Raw genomic sequence first — 8,191 nt, 5'->3', positions numbered from 1 at the left:
TTTCCTCTGGTATTTCTAAGGGCTGGTTTTCAGAAACTTCTCAGTATTGGCTGACTGGATACCAGACATTTTAGATGCCCCCATTTGGGTACCCAAAGGCAAAAATGTCTGTATTCCACTGTAGACTCTTGAAACCATTGTGCCTCTAGCATACAGAGACTTCTTTTTCAATTAAGCTGAGGCAAGGCAGGCTGTTAGTCTAGATGTGAGGTCCGATTACATGAGTGGTTTCTGAGTGGGAAGAGACTAAAATATTCTCTTCCAATTTGTTAGATCAGCCACTGCACCTCTTCAGTAGGGCAGCTCAAAGCAAGGTTACTCTCTGCTCCCATCAAGAGAAAATCCTGTTATTTGAACTTGCAAAGATGAGAAAGGTTTGGCAAAACTGATGGTGCCAAAGTATCTCATCCAGCCTTGCCCTTGGCCACAAGAGTACAGCCCTGGGAGGACCCTCCTCTTGGGACCCCACTGCTATAGATACATATCTTTCCCCAAAAGGGAAGGAGAAAACAAAAGACCTGGAAATCTGGTACTAGAGAAATGGAGATTAAGCACAGAAATGCCTTTAAAAATAATGTTTTGAGGTGCTTTAGGTTGTATCCTAACTTAAGTCAAGCATTCTCTGTAGGATCCCTAAAAGAAAGGTAATACATTTGGAGCTGTAACCAGCACTTTTTTCAGCACAGTGCTGAGCAACTGTGAGAATTTCAAGGGTAGATATCCCATGTCTGTGTCTCCCAGCACTGGGGAACATCAGGGGTTTCTGCTGTCCACTCAATTCTCCATCATGCACTGGCACCAAGGCTGTGCCCAATGCTGCTGTATCAGAATATTAGCTATATGAAAAATTCCCTGGTTTTCCCTACATTAGAGATTCTCCCCCCTGCCCCCCCAAAAAACCTCTTGTATTTTCCCTCAAAATTTCAACTTGTATGTTTTTTAACCAGCTGTATGTTATTTGTTAACTGAAAAAGAGGTTTAGCCTTGGAAGTATGACCTGCATCCATTAGAGACAATGGGACTGGGATTGCCCTTCAAAGGTCTGATTTACAGATGGACAAAGTATCCAAATTACCACTGATTAGAATATGAATAAGAGGAGCTGCACATCTATGAAATTCAGGCCTCAGATGACTATCAAATAATTAAGAACAGTTAGCAGCAGCCACTAACATAAAACTTCATCAGAATTTCACATGCTGGCACGGACTGGGGAGTCTTAAGCAATAACAGAAACTGAGTTATACAATTAAAGCATATAGGGATGAATTCTGTTCCTGATAAAATCTGTGGGAAAATTGCCATTGAATTCAATATGACCACCAAGATGTGCCCATAATTATTAGCAATGCATGAAGCACTTTGGACACTTGGTAAAGCTGCATAAATGAATTGCTGGGCTTCCACAGGGAGGAACTGGACGTTGCACGACAAGTTTGTTGGCTTTGTTACAGGAATAGTCCGCAGGACAGCAACTCCATTTTGCCACAGTTTTGGAGGTTTGAAATTTGTTTTCCTTCCACACTGGAGGGAAAAAAAGAGAGGAAAATAAAAAGCTTTTCAAATGTTCTGTCAAATTAAATGGCACTGCAATTTTAATGACGCTTTTGTGCTATCTATGTAACAAAAAACTGAGACTCTGCTTCTCCTGGAATACTCCCTTTGACTAGTCCTGAACCTCAAAAATCTCTCCAAGAGAAGTGTCAACAAAACTTCTCTCCAAAATGCTTCACCTTTGATGCAACATGTTTTAACAAAATGTATGTGATTAACAGCTCTAATTAGTATGTAGCATGCAATTCCAGAGGTGAAAAGAAACTCAGCTGCATTGCAAGAACCTTCCATCACAAGACAAATTCTCCTGGGGTTTTTTGGGCTCCCTGTCTTTCCCAATTGCTGTTGACAGCAGGTATGGACACTATCAATGTCCCTGCAGAAACATAACTTCTAGGCCAATGCACTCCACTGTAGCGGAAGAAATTTTAAAATGAAAACTAGAAATCTCCCAAGAGATCCATCAGAGATCCAGTTTTGTTCAGACATTTCTATACAACTTGACATTTATTGTATTTTGTACAACTAAAGAGAAAATGGGAAACCTACAGTGTGATGATGTTTTGAGTCTTGAGTCTCGTAGGCTTGGTTGCCTACTCAGCCAGAAAATTTCACTGTGACTCGCTTCTGAATTTGTTCCATCCCTGGGAAATTGAAGAAAAACATGATGTTAAAGACTGAATGTATTAAACTGGAAGGTGTTGAATTTTAGGTACTAAAGGTACTAAAGACAGATACTTTGACAATAACAAAGAATAATTCAGATTGGAAGGATCCATTGTGAATTGTTGGTCCACTTCAGAGCTTTGTGTTGTGAATAGCAGAAACTAACCCATTACTATTATTATTATTATTATTATTATTATATTTACAGGTTTTTTTCCTAAGGACCCATTTTCCAAACTCAGTACAATTTGTTGGGGTTTTTTTTGCAGAAAGGCATATTTTAAGCAAAATATCATGTCTAATCGATCAAAATCAGCAGCAAATATGTCAAGTATAACAGTTTAGGGGAAAAAAAAAAGTGAATTTACCCTAAAATTTAGGAAACAAAACCTTCCAGGTTCCCGTTTTCAAATCATGTTTCATTTTCAAATTCAGTTGAATTAAGTATGTCAATGAAATAAAAATCATAACTAAATATTTCATTTATGGCCAAAGAAAGTGTTTCTTTCTTCACAAGTTTCTTTTTATTTTCATTTTGATAAGGAAAGTCCCACCAAGAAAAGTAACATCATTTCCCAGCTTTTTCAGAACAGTGGTTTAGCCACTGAAGCTGAACAAACCAAAGCCACCAAGCCACTGGTATCTACATGGCTTTTTGACTGAACAATTTCTTTTTCTTTCCCTTTTTATAGTATTTGAGAAAGGTGAGAAAGTGGAACTTGGAGTGGCAAATTCAAAAGTAAAAAAGGCAAAAACAGGGAGTTTTTTCAGTGTGTCTCCCTGGAAATTTTGACCTTTGGGTTTGGGGTTTTTTTTAATGCTGTTGTTTTTTTAGAAAAAAAAAAAAAGACAAACAAAAAACCAAACCAAACCAAACCAAAAAAGCAAGTGGGAGATTTCCTTTCCCTTCTCTGGATGTATGGAGCAGTAGGATCATCCTTTTGCAATTAGAGAAATCTCATAACTCTTCTTTAGTCAACGTCCAAGATTGACAGGGCACCTTAAAGGCCTCTCCATTCTGATGCACATGCAGAGAAAAGCACATTATTCCCTCTTCAAGGAGCAGTGGTGCTGACTGAGGAGGTGAACACCTCCACACCACCCAAAGGAGCTCACCACTGCCTCCCAGCTGAAGGTTACTATCTCAAATCCAGCTCAAAGCTGGAGAGATGCACCTTCCCTCCTTCTTTCAGCCAAAACAAGCCAAGAAGATCTGCCAATATAAGGAGTGAGAGACACCACTTTGCCCGAAATGGTTGGAGCATGCATCCAAGGTTTCATATCTGAAACTGGGGAAGAAACTGGAGAGCCCCAAGACTCACCTTGCTTCTTTTAAGGAACAAGCCCTTCTGCCAAAACTAGCCTGGAGCATTCACTTTCCTTGAGGAGAACAAGGAATGTGACTCTGATGAGTAAAGTCTTGCAATTCTGCAGACTTTCAAAAGGCTCTCGGAGATATAAGAATACAAATCTGATGGAAATCTAATGAAACTTTCACTCCTAAATCTCTTAGGTCCTTTTGAAACTTTGCTCACTTATCTTCAAAGCCCTGTTCAAGCATAAGCCTTGGAAATTTGTGTGGGTGATACTATATAGGGATTAACAGCCATTTTATAGATGAGGAAACTGAAGTGAAGTGACGTGCCAAAGGCCACACAAGAAGTCGTGTCAAAGGATTCAGATGGAGGAGGATTAGCAAAGTGAGAGAGGGGTGTTTCATTGCTTAAAAAATTTTGGAGAGAAGAATGAGTGTTCATCAGATTTTTAATTAAAATTCTGGGCTCTTTGGCAGTAAAATACTATCACCCACTTAAAATTTCTGATTTCAAAAATTAAGTTTTTCCATTCTTGGGTGGGTTTTTCCTTCTCTTTCTGTATTCTCGTTACTGTATCTTCTGTTTCTTATTTTCTAACTTTTTGTTCTTTGGGTTTTTTTTGAAAAGGGAGTGGAGAAAGATAGATATAAGACACAAATTAATGATATAGGTCAAAAAAAACTAAAAGATGGGAAAGTATTCTGTATAAGTGGACAATACAATCTGCTGTGAATTAGGAAAGACCAAGGGTAGCAGAAAACCGTGCTTAAGTGGTTAATAATAATGGGAATATTGTGACCCAATCACTTGAGAGTGTAAAAGAGGCTTTATTTACAGAAAGAGAAAATATTAACTGATATAGTTGGAAAAAAATAACGAGTTTTGGCGAACTCAAATCTTTCCGATCTGAAGCTGGCAGTACACTTCAGTCTAACTAGAAGCCTTAAACATTTGCTGTGTGCATAACTTAATTATGTTAATCATCTAAACAACTGGAGAGAAAAAGGTGGCTCACGAGTGTGGAGAAAAAGCAGGTTCCATTGGGGCAGAGGTGATAAGGTTTTACTCCCTGTTGGACACAAGAAGCATGGGTAATTGCCTATGGAACTCTGAGGGATTATCTGGCAGTGTGAGCGAAATTATAATGTGCTAAAAAGCAGTTTTGTCTTTAAACAGTGAGCTCAGGTTCCAGTGGCCAGTGCAATGCAGAGTAACTCATCCTAATTATGAGCATTTGCTTCATCCCCTGGTTTTTCAGCCCACACAGTGTTCCCTGAAACTACAGCGGTCCTAGCAATGGCACTCCAGTAAATTAATTTAAAGGCAGCTTGGGGATACCTGCATGAGCTTCAGTGACTGCAGTATAAACATCCCCTACCGTGGGGTGAAGAATGGGAGCGAAGAATGGGTGACTCACACACTAAGACAGGAGTGTGCCAGGCAAAGTCTTTCCAGGAAAGTGTGGAAGGAACCAACCTGTCTCCCAGACACAGGAACTAGTTGGGCAGGGGTTGACTGGTAGGATGTTGTGGAGGAAATAGTTGTTTAAAGCCAGAAGTGCTGAACCTTCCATGCCAGGGAAAAAATTATGGGTAGGCTAAAAGATGAGTGTGGAGCTGTGCTTGCTTGGTAAAAAAGGCATAAGCAGTAAGAAAACTGTCCGGGTTGACATGATGTCTTCAAACTGTTCCACAGAGCAGGATATAACCCCTCTGGGAAGCAACTGAATGCACTAATCCCTGTGTAATGGAAGGGAAGTCCTGGAAAGACTTCGTAACTTCCTCAAGAATTCAGGAGTCATGAAGCACCTTTGTGAAATTAGGACCCCCTCTCACTGACTGCAGAAAGCAGTGACACCTCAGGGTAGGATACATTTAGTCATGTTTTAAAACCCCTTTGACACTTCAAACCTGTTTAAGTTTCTTAGAATTCCTCTCCAGCCCAGATCCTTGGAAGGACTGATGAGCTTAACTCCCACAGACATCATCCTCATCTTTAACCTGCCTTTAAAAATCTGACCCTGATTCGGTACTTCAAGGCCTTTGGCCTTGTTCCCCAAAGGTGTTGAGGAATATCTGCTCAGCATCAGGACTTTCATCACCTACCCCTTGAACCTCCATCCTGAGCACTTGGGGCTAATGGCCAGGTCCCAAGCCGATCACTGCCAATAGAAAGATTACCATTGGCTTCAATGGGCCTTGGAACAGTCTTTAAATCCTCAAATAACCTGCTCTGAAAGAGTCTATCCCCAAAATTAATCAAGAGAAGGAAGGTCTGTGAAAACACAGCCATCTACGTTCCCAGATCCCTCCCAACCCCTCCCTTCCCCTCCCCCACGTTTCAAGCACTTCTGCAGGTGATTTCTGTAATTTTAATTAATTTTAATTGCCTGATTAATTTAATTGAAACACCACGGAAATTAAATGCACACATTATGGTGTGTAATTAACATTAAGGCAATGACACAAACTGGCCAGAGTGGAGCGAAGGTCTGTATGCTCTGTTAGTGATTCATGCTCTTCTATTGTTGGTGCTCAGAAACACGAGTTAGGAAGGAGTGTGAGACAGGGGCTGGTTTTGCAAGAGGTGCTGCTTGTTGGGAGAAAGCCACAGCAGGCTGGGATGAATTATGGGTGGCATGGCATGAAGCCTTGTTGATGAAACCTGCCTTGATCTGGAGGGTTTCGTCATGCCACCTGGTGAAATGAAAGTGGGGTATGGGGTGGGGTGAGGGAAGAAGGAGAGCTTTCCTCAACAGAGAAGAAAACCTTCTCAAGACAATGCAAAAACAACAATTGGGATAAAACTTCTCTTTTGCAAGAAGTGTAAAAATTGCCTCTTTGGAAGAGGTCTATGTTCCGTCTTTCCATCTCTGCCAGGAACCATGGATGTATTTGCATGTTAATTTTGAGTGTTCATTAGAGTCATTTTTTTATTTTCCTAACCTGAGGCTTTTTTTATTATCAGGAGGGTGGATGGATATTTTGCATGATAAGATCTTGTTTGTTGGGTTTTTCCTTGTGTTGTGCTTTTTTTTTTGCTTTTTTTCCCCCACCTTGCTTTCTTTCTCTAACCTGGTGTGTCAAATTCCAGTCTGTGTGAAAGGTGAGGGCGTGTTAGAGAAGACAATGAAATGTTCTGCATATGCAGGGAACTCTGGAAAAAGCTCAGGGCTTTGCTCATCCCACCCCACTCCACCCCTGCCACTCCCGAAGAGCAACACAACACAGATGGGTGAGATCATTGCTCCAAGGGGGTAATAAAACCAAACCAGAAAGGGTAATTTAGCAACCCTATATATGGAAAATTTGGCCAGTTTTGTGCAACCACTGACTACTGCAAAGATGCCAAGCTGACAGAGGTAGACCAGATAGGATCGTTCAGATCACTTCTGGTAAAGGCAGGGAGACTCCCCTTTGCACATTTTATACAATTGACACAAATAAACAATTTTGGCCATTTTTCTTATCTCTTTTGTGGAAGAGTAAATTCAGAATAACACTCTGGGTTTGAATTGAATCATTCTCAGCTTTAACCTGTTGCAAATGAAGATGAATCCATCCCTAAGACTCTAAATCTCTACTGCTTACCACTAACATACTCATTCAAGAGAAAATTGTGGAGACTTTCCCAAGATAGAAAAGTTCCTCATTCTCTTTTTATGAAGAAGTTCTGTCAGACCCATCAAACTTTTCTGTGGCCATCCCTGACTCACAGTCCACCAGACCATTCCCAGAGATAATGTCCCCAGCTGCACATACAAGCATGTTCTCGGCACTTTCCAGGGCATGGTAGGATATTGCCAGACACAGGAGTGTGAATAATTATCTGTTCTGCAGTTAAAAAGCCTTATACCATTGGGAAAAAAAAAAAAAAAAAGTCCCACAGAAAGTAGAACTCTGCAGAATCAAAACCCATCACTTTTAAGAAAGCAAAGTAAAATGTCCACCTCAATACCCAATGGCTGAAGAAGAGCCATCCCATTCTCATAAGGCAGTGATAGGACCTTCCCTTTAGGTTTTAGGAGACCTGCATTAAACTCTCTACCCTCTCTGAGTGGATTCAAACTCATGCCTCCCACACATGAAGAGCCTCCTAACCAGGCAGCACTAAGTATTTCCAATCCCTCCCAGTTGATTCTGTTCCACTTTGCAGCCCTTACCTGGGTCTGGGATCCAGGTGCCTCCCTCCCAGGAGAGCAGCCTAATCAGCAGACTAGTGACTCACCCTGACTCTTTGTGTGAGCTCTGAATTATTGCCTGCCAGGTGGAAGGGCTCCAGAGCCTTCCAGATCCCGCTGCCCTCGGATACCCTCCAGCCCAGAGGCTAGACCACTCAGCAGCTGGTTGGGAAACATCTGCTCAAATCAACTTTCTTCCTGATTCAGCTGCCTCCTCACCAAATATCCTACTCATCTCCTTGGGGAGTGCTATGGGAGCATGCTGCCTTTCATTCTTTCCCTTGGATCTCTTCCAATCTCAAAAATAATTAATATTTGTCAATGTGGAAAGCAAACGGACTAATTCCCGAGGGTGCTGGTTAGCACTTTGTCTGTGGGTTTTCTGTGACTGCATATTCATATGAAGTAAGATTTTTTAGGCAGGAGGGATGGAATACATTCCTTCTTCTCACCCAACAGCATAGGCACTCTCCAA

The 8,191-nt window shown here is 41.2% G+C and overlaps 1 long non-coding RNA gene across 1 annotated transcript; it reads right to left on the bottom strand.

The window, feature by feature from the left end:
* Positions 1-630: 630 nt before the first annotated feature.
* On the bottom strand, positions 631-7,765 carry LOC138104527 (uncharacterized). Its single transcript, XR_011148098.1, has 3 exons — positions 7,699-7,765; positions 2,104-2,198; positions 631-1,524 (listed from the first exon to the last, which is right to left on the bottom strand). It is a non-coding gene; the product is annotated as an uncharacterized lncRNA (long non-coding RNA).
* Positions 7,766-8,191: the final 426 nt, after the last annotated feature.

This window comes from Aphelocoma coerulescens, chromosome 1A, assembly GCF_041296385.1.
Source record: "Aphelocoma coerulescens isolate FSJ_1873_10779 chromosome 1A, UR_Acoe_1.0, whole genome shotgun sequence".
NCBI classification, from domain to species: domain Eukaryota; kingdom Metazoa; phylum Chordata; class Aves; order Passeriformes; family Corvidae; genus Aphelocoma; species Aphelocoma coerulescens.
This window is presented reverse-complemented; position numbering and strand designations above follow the sequence as displayed.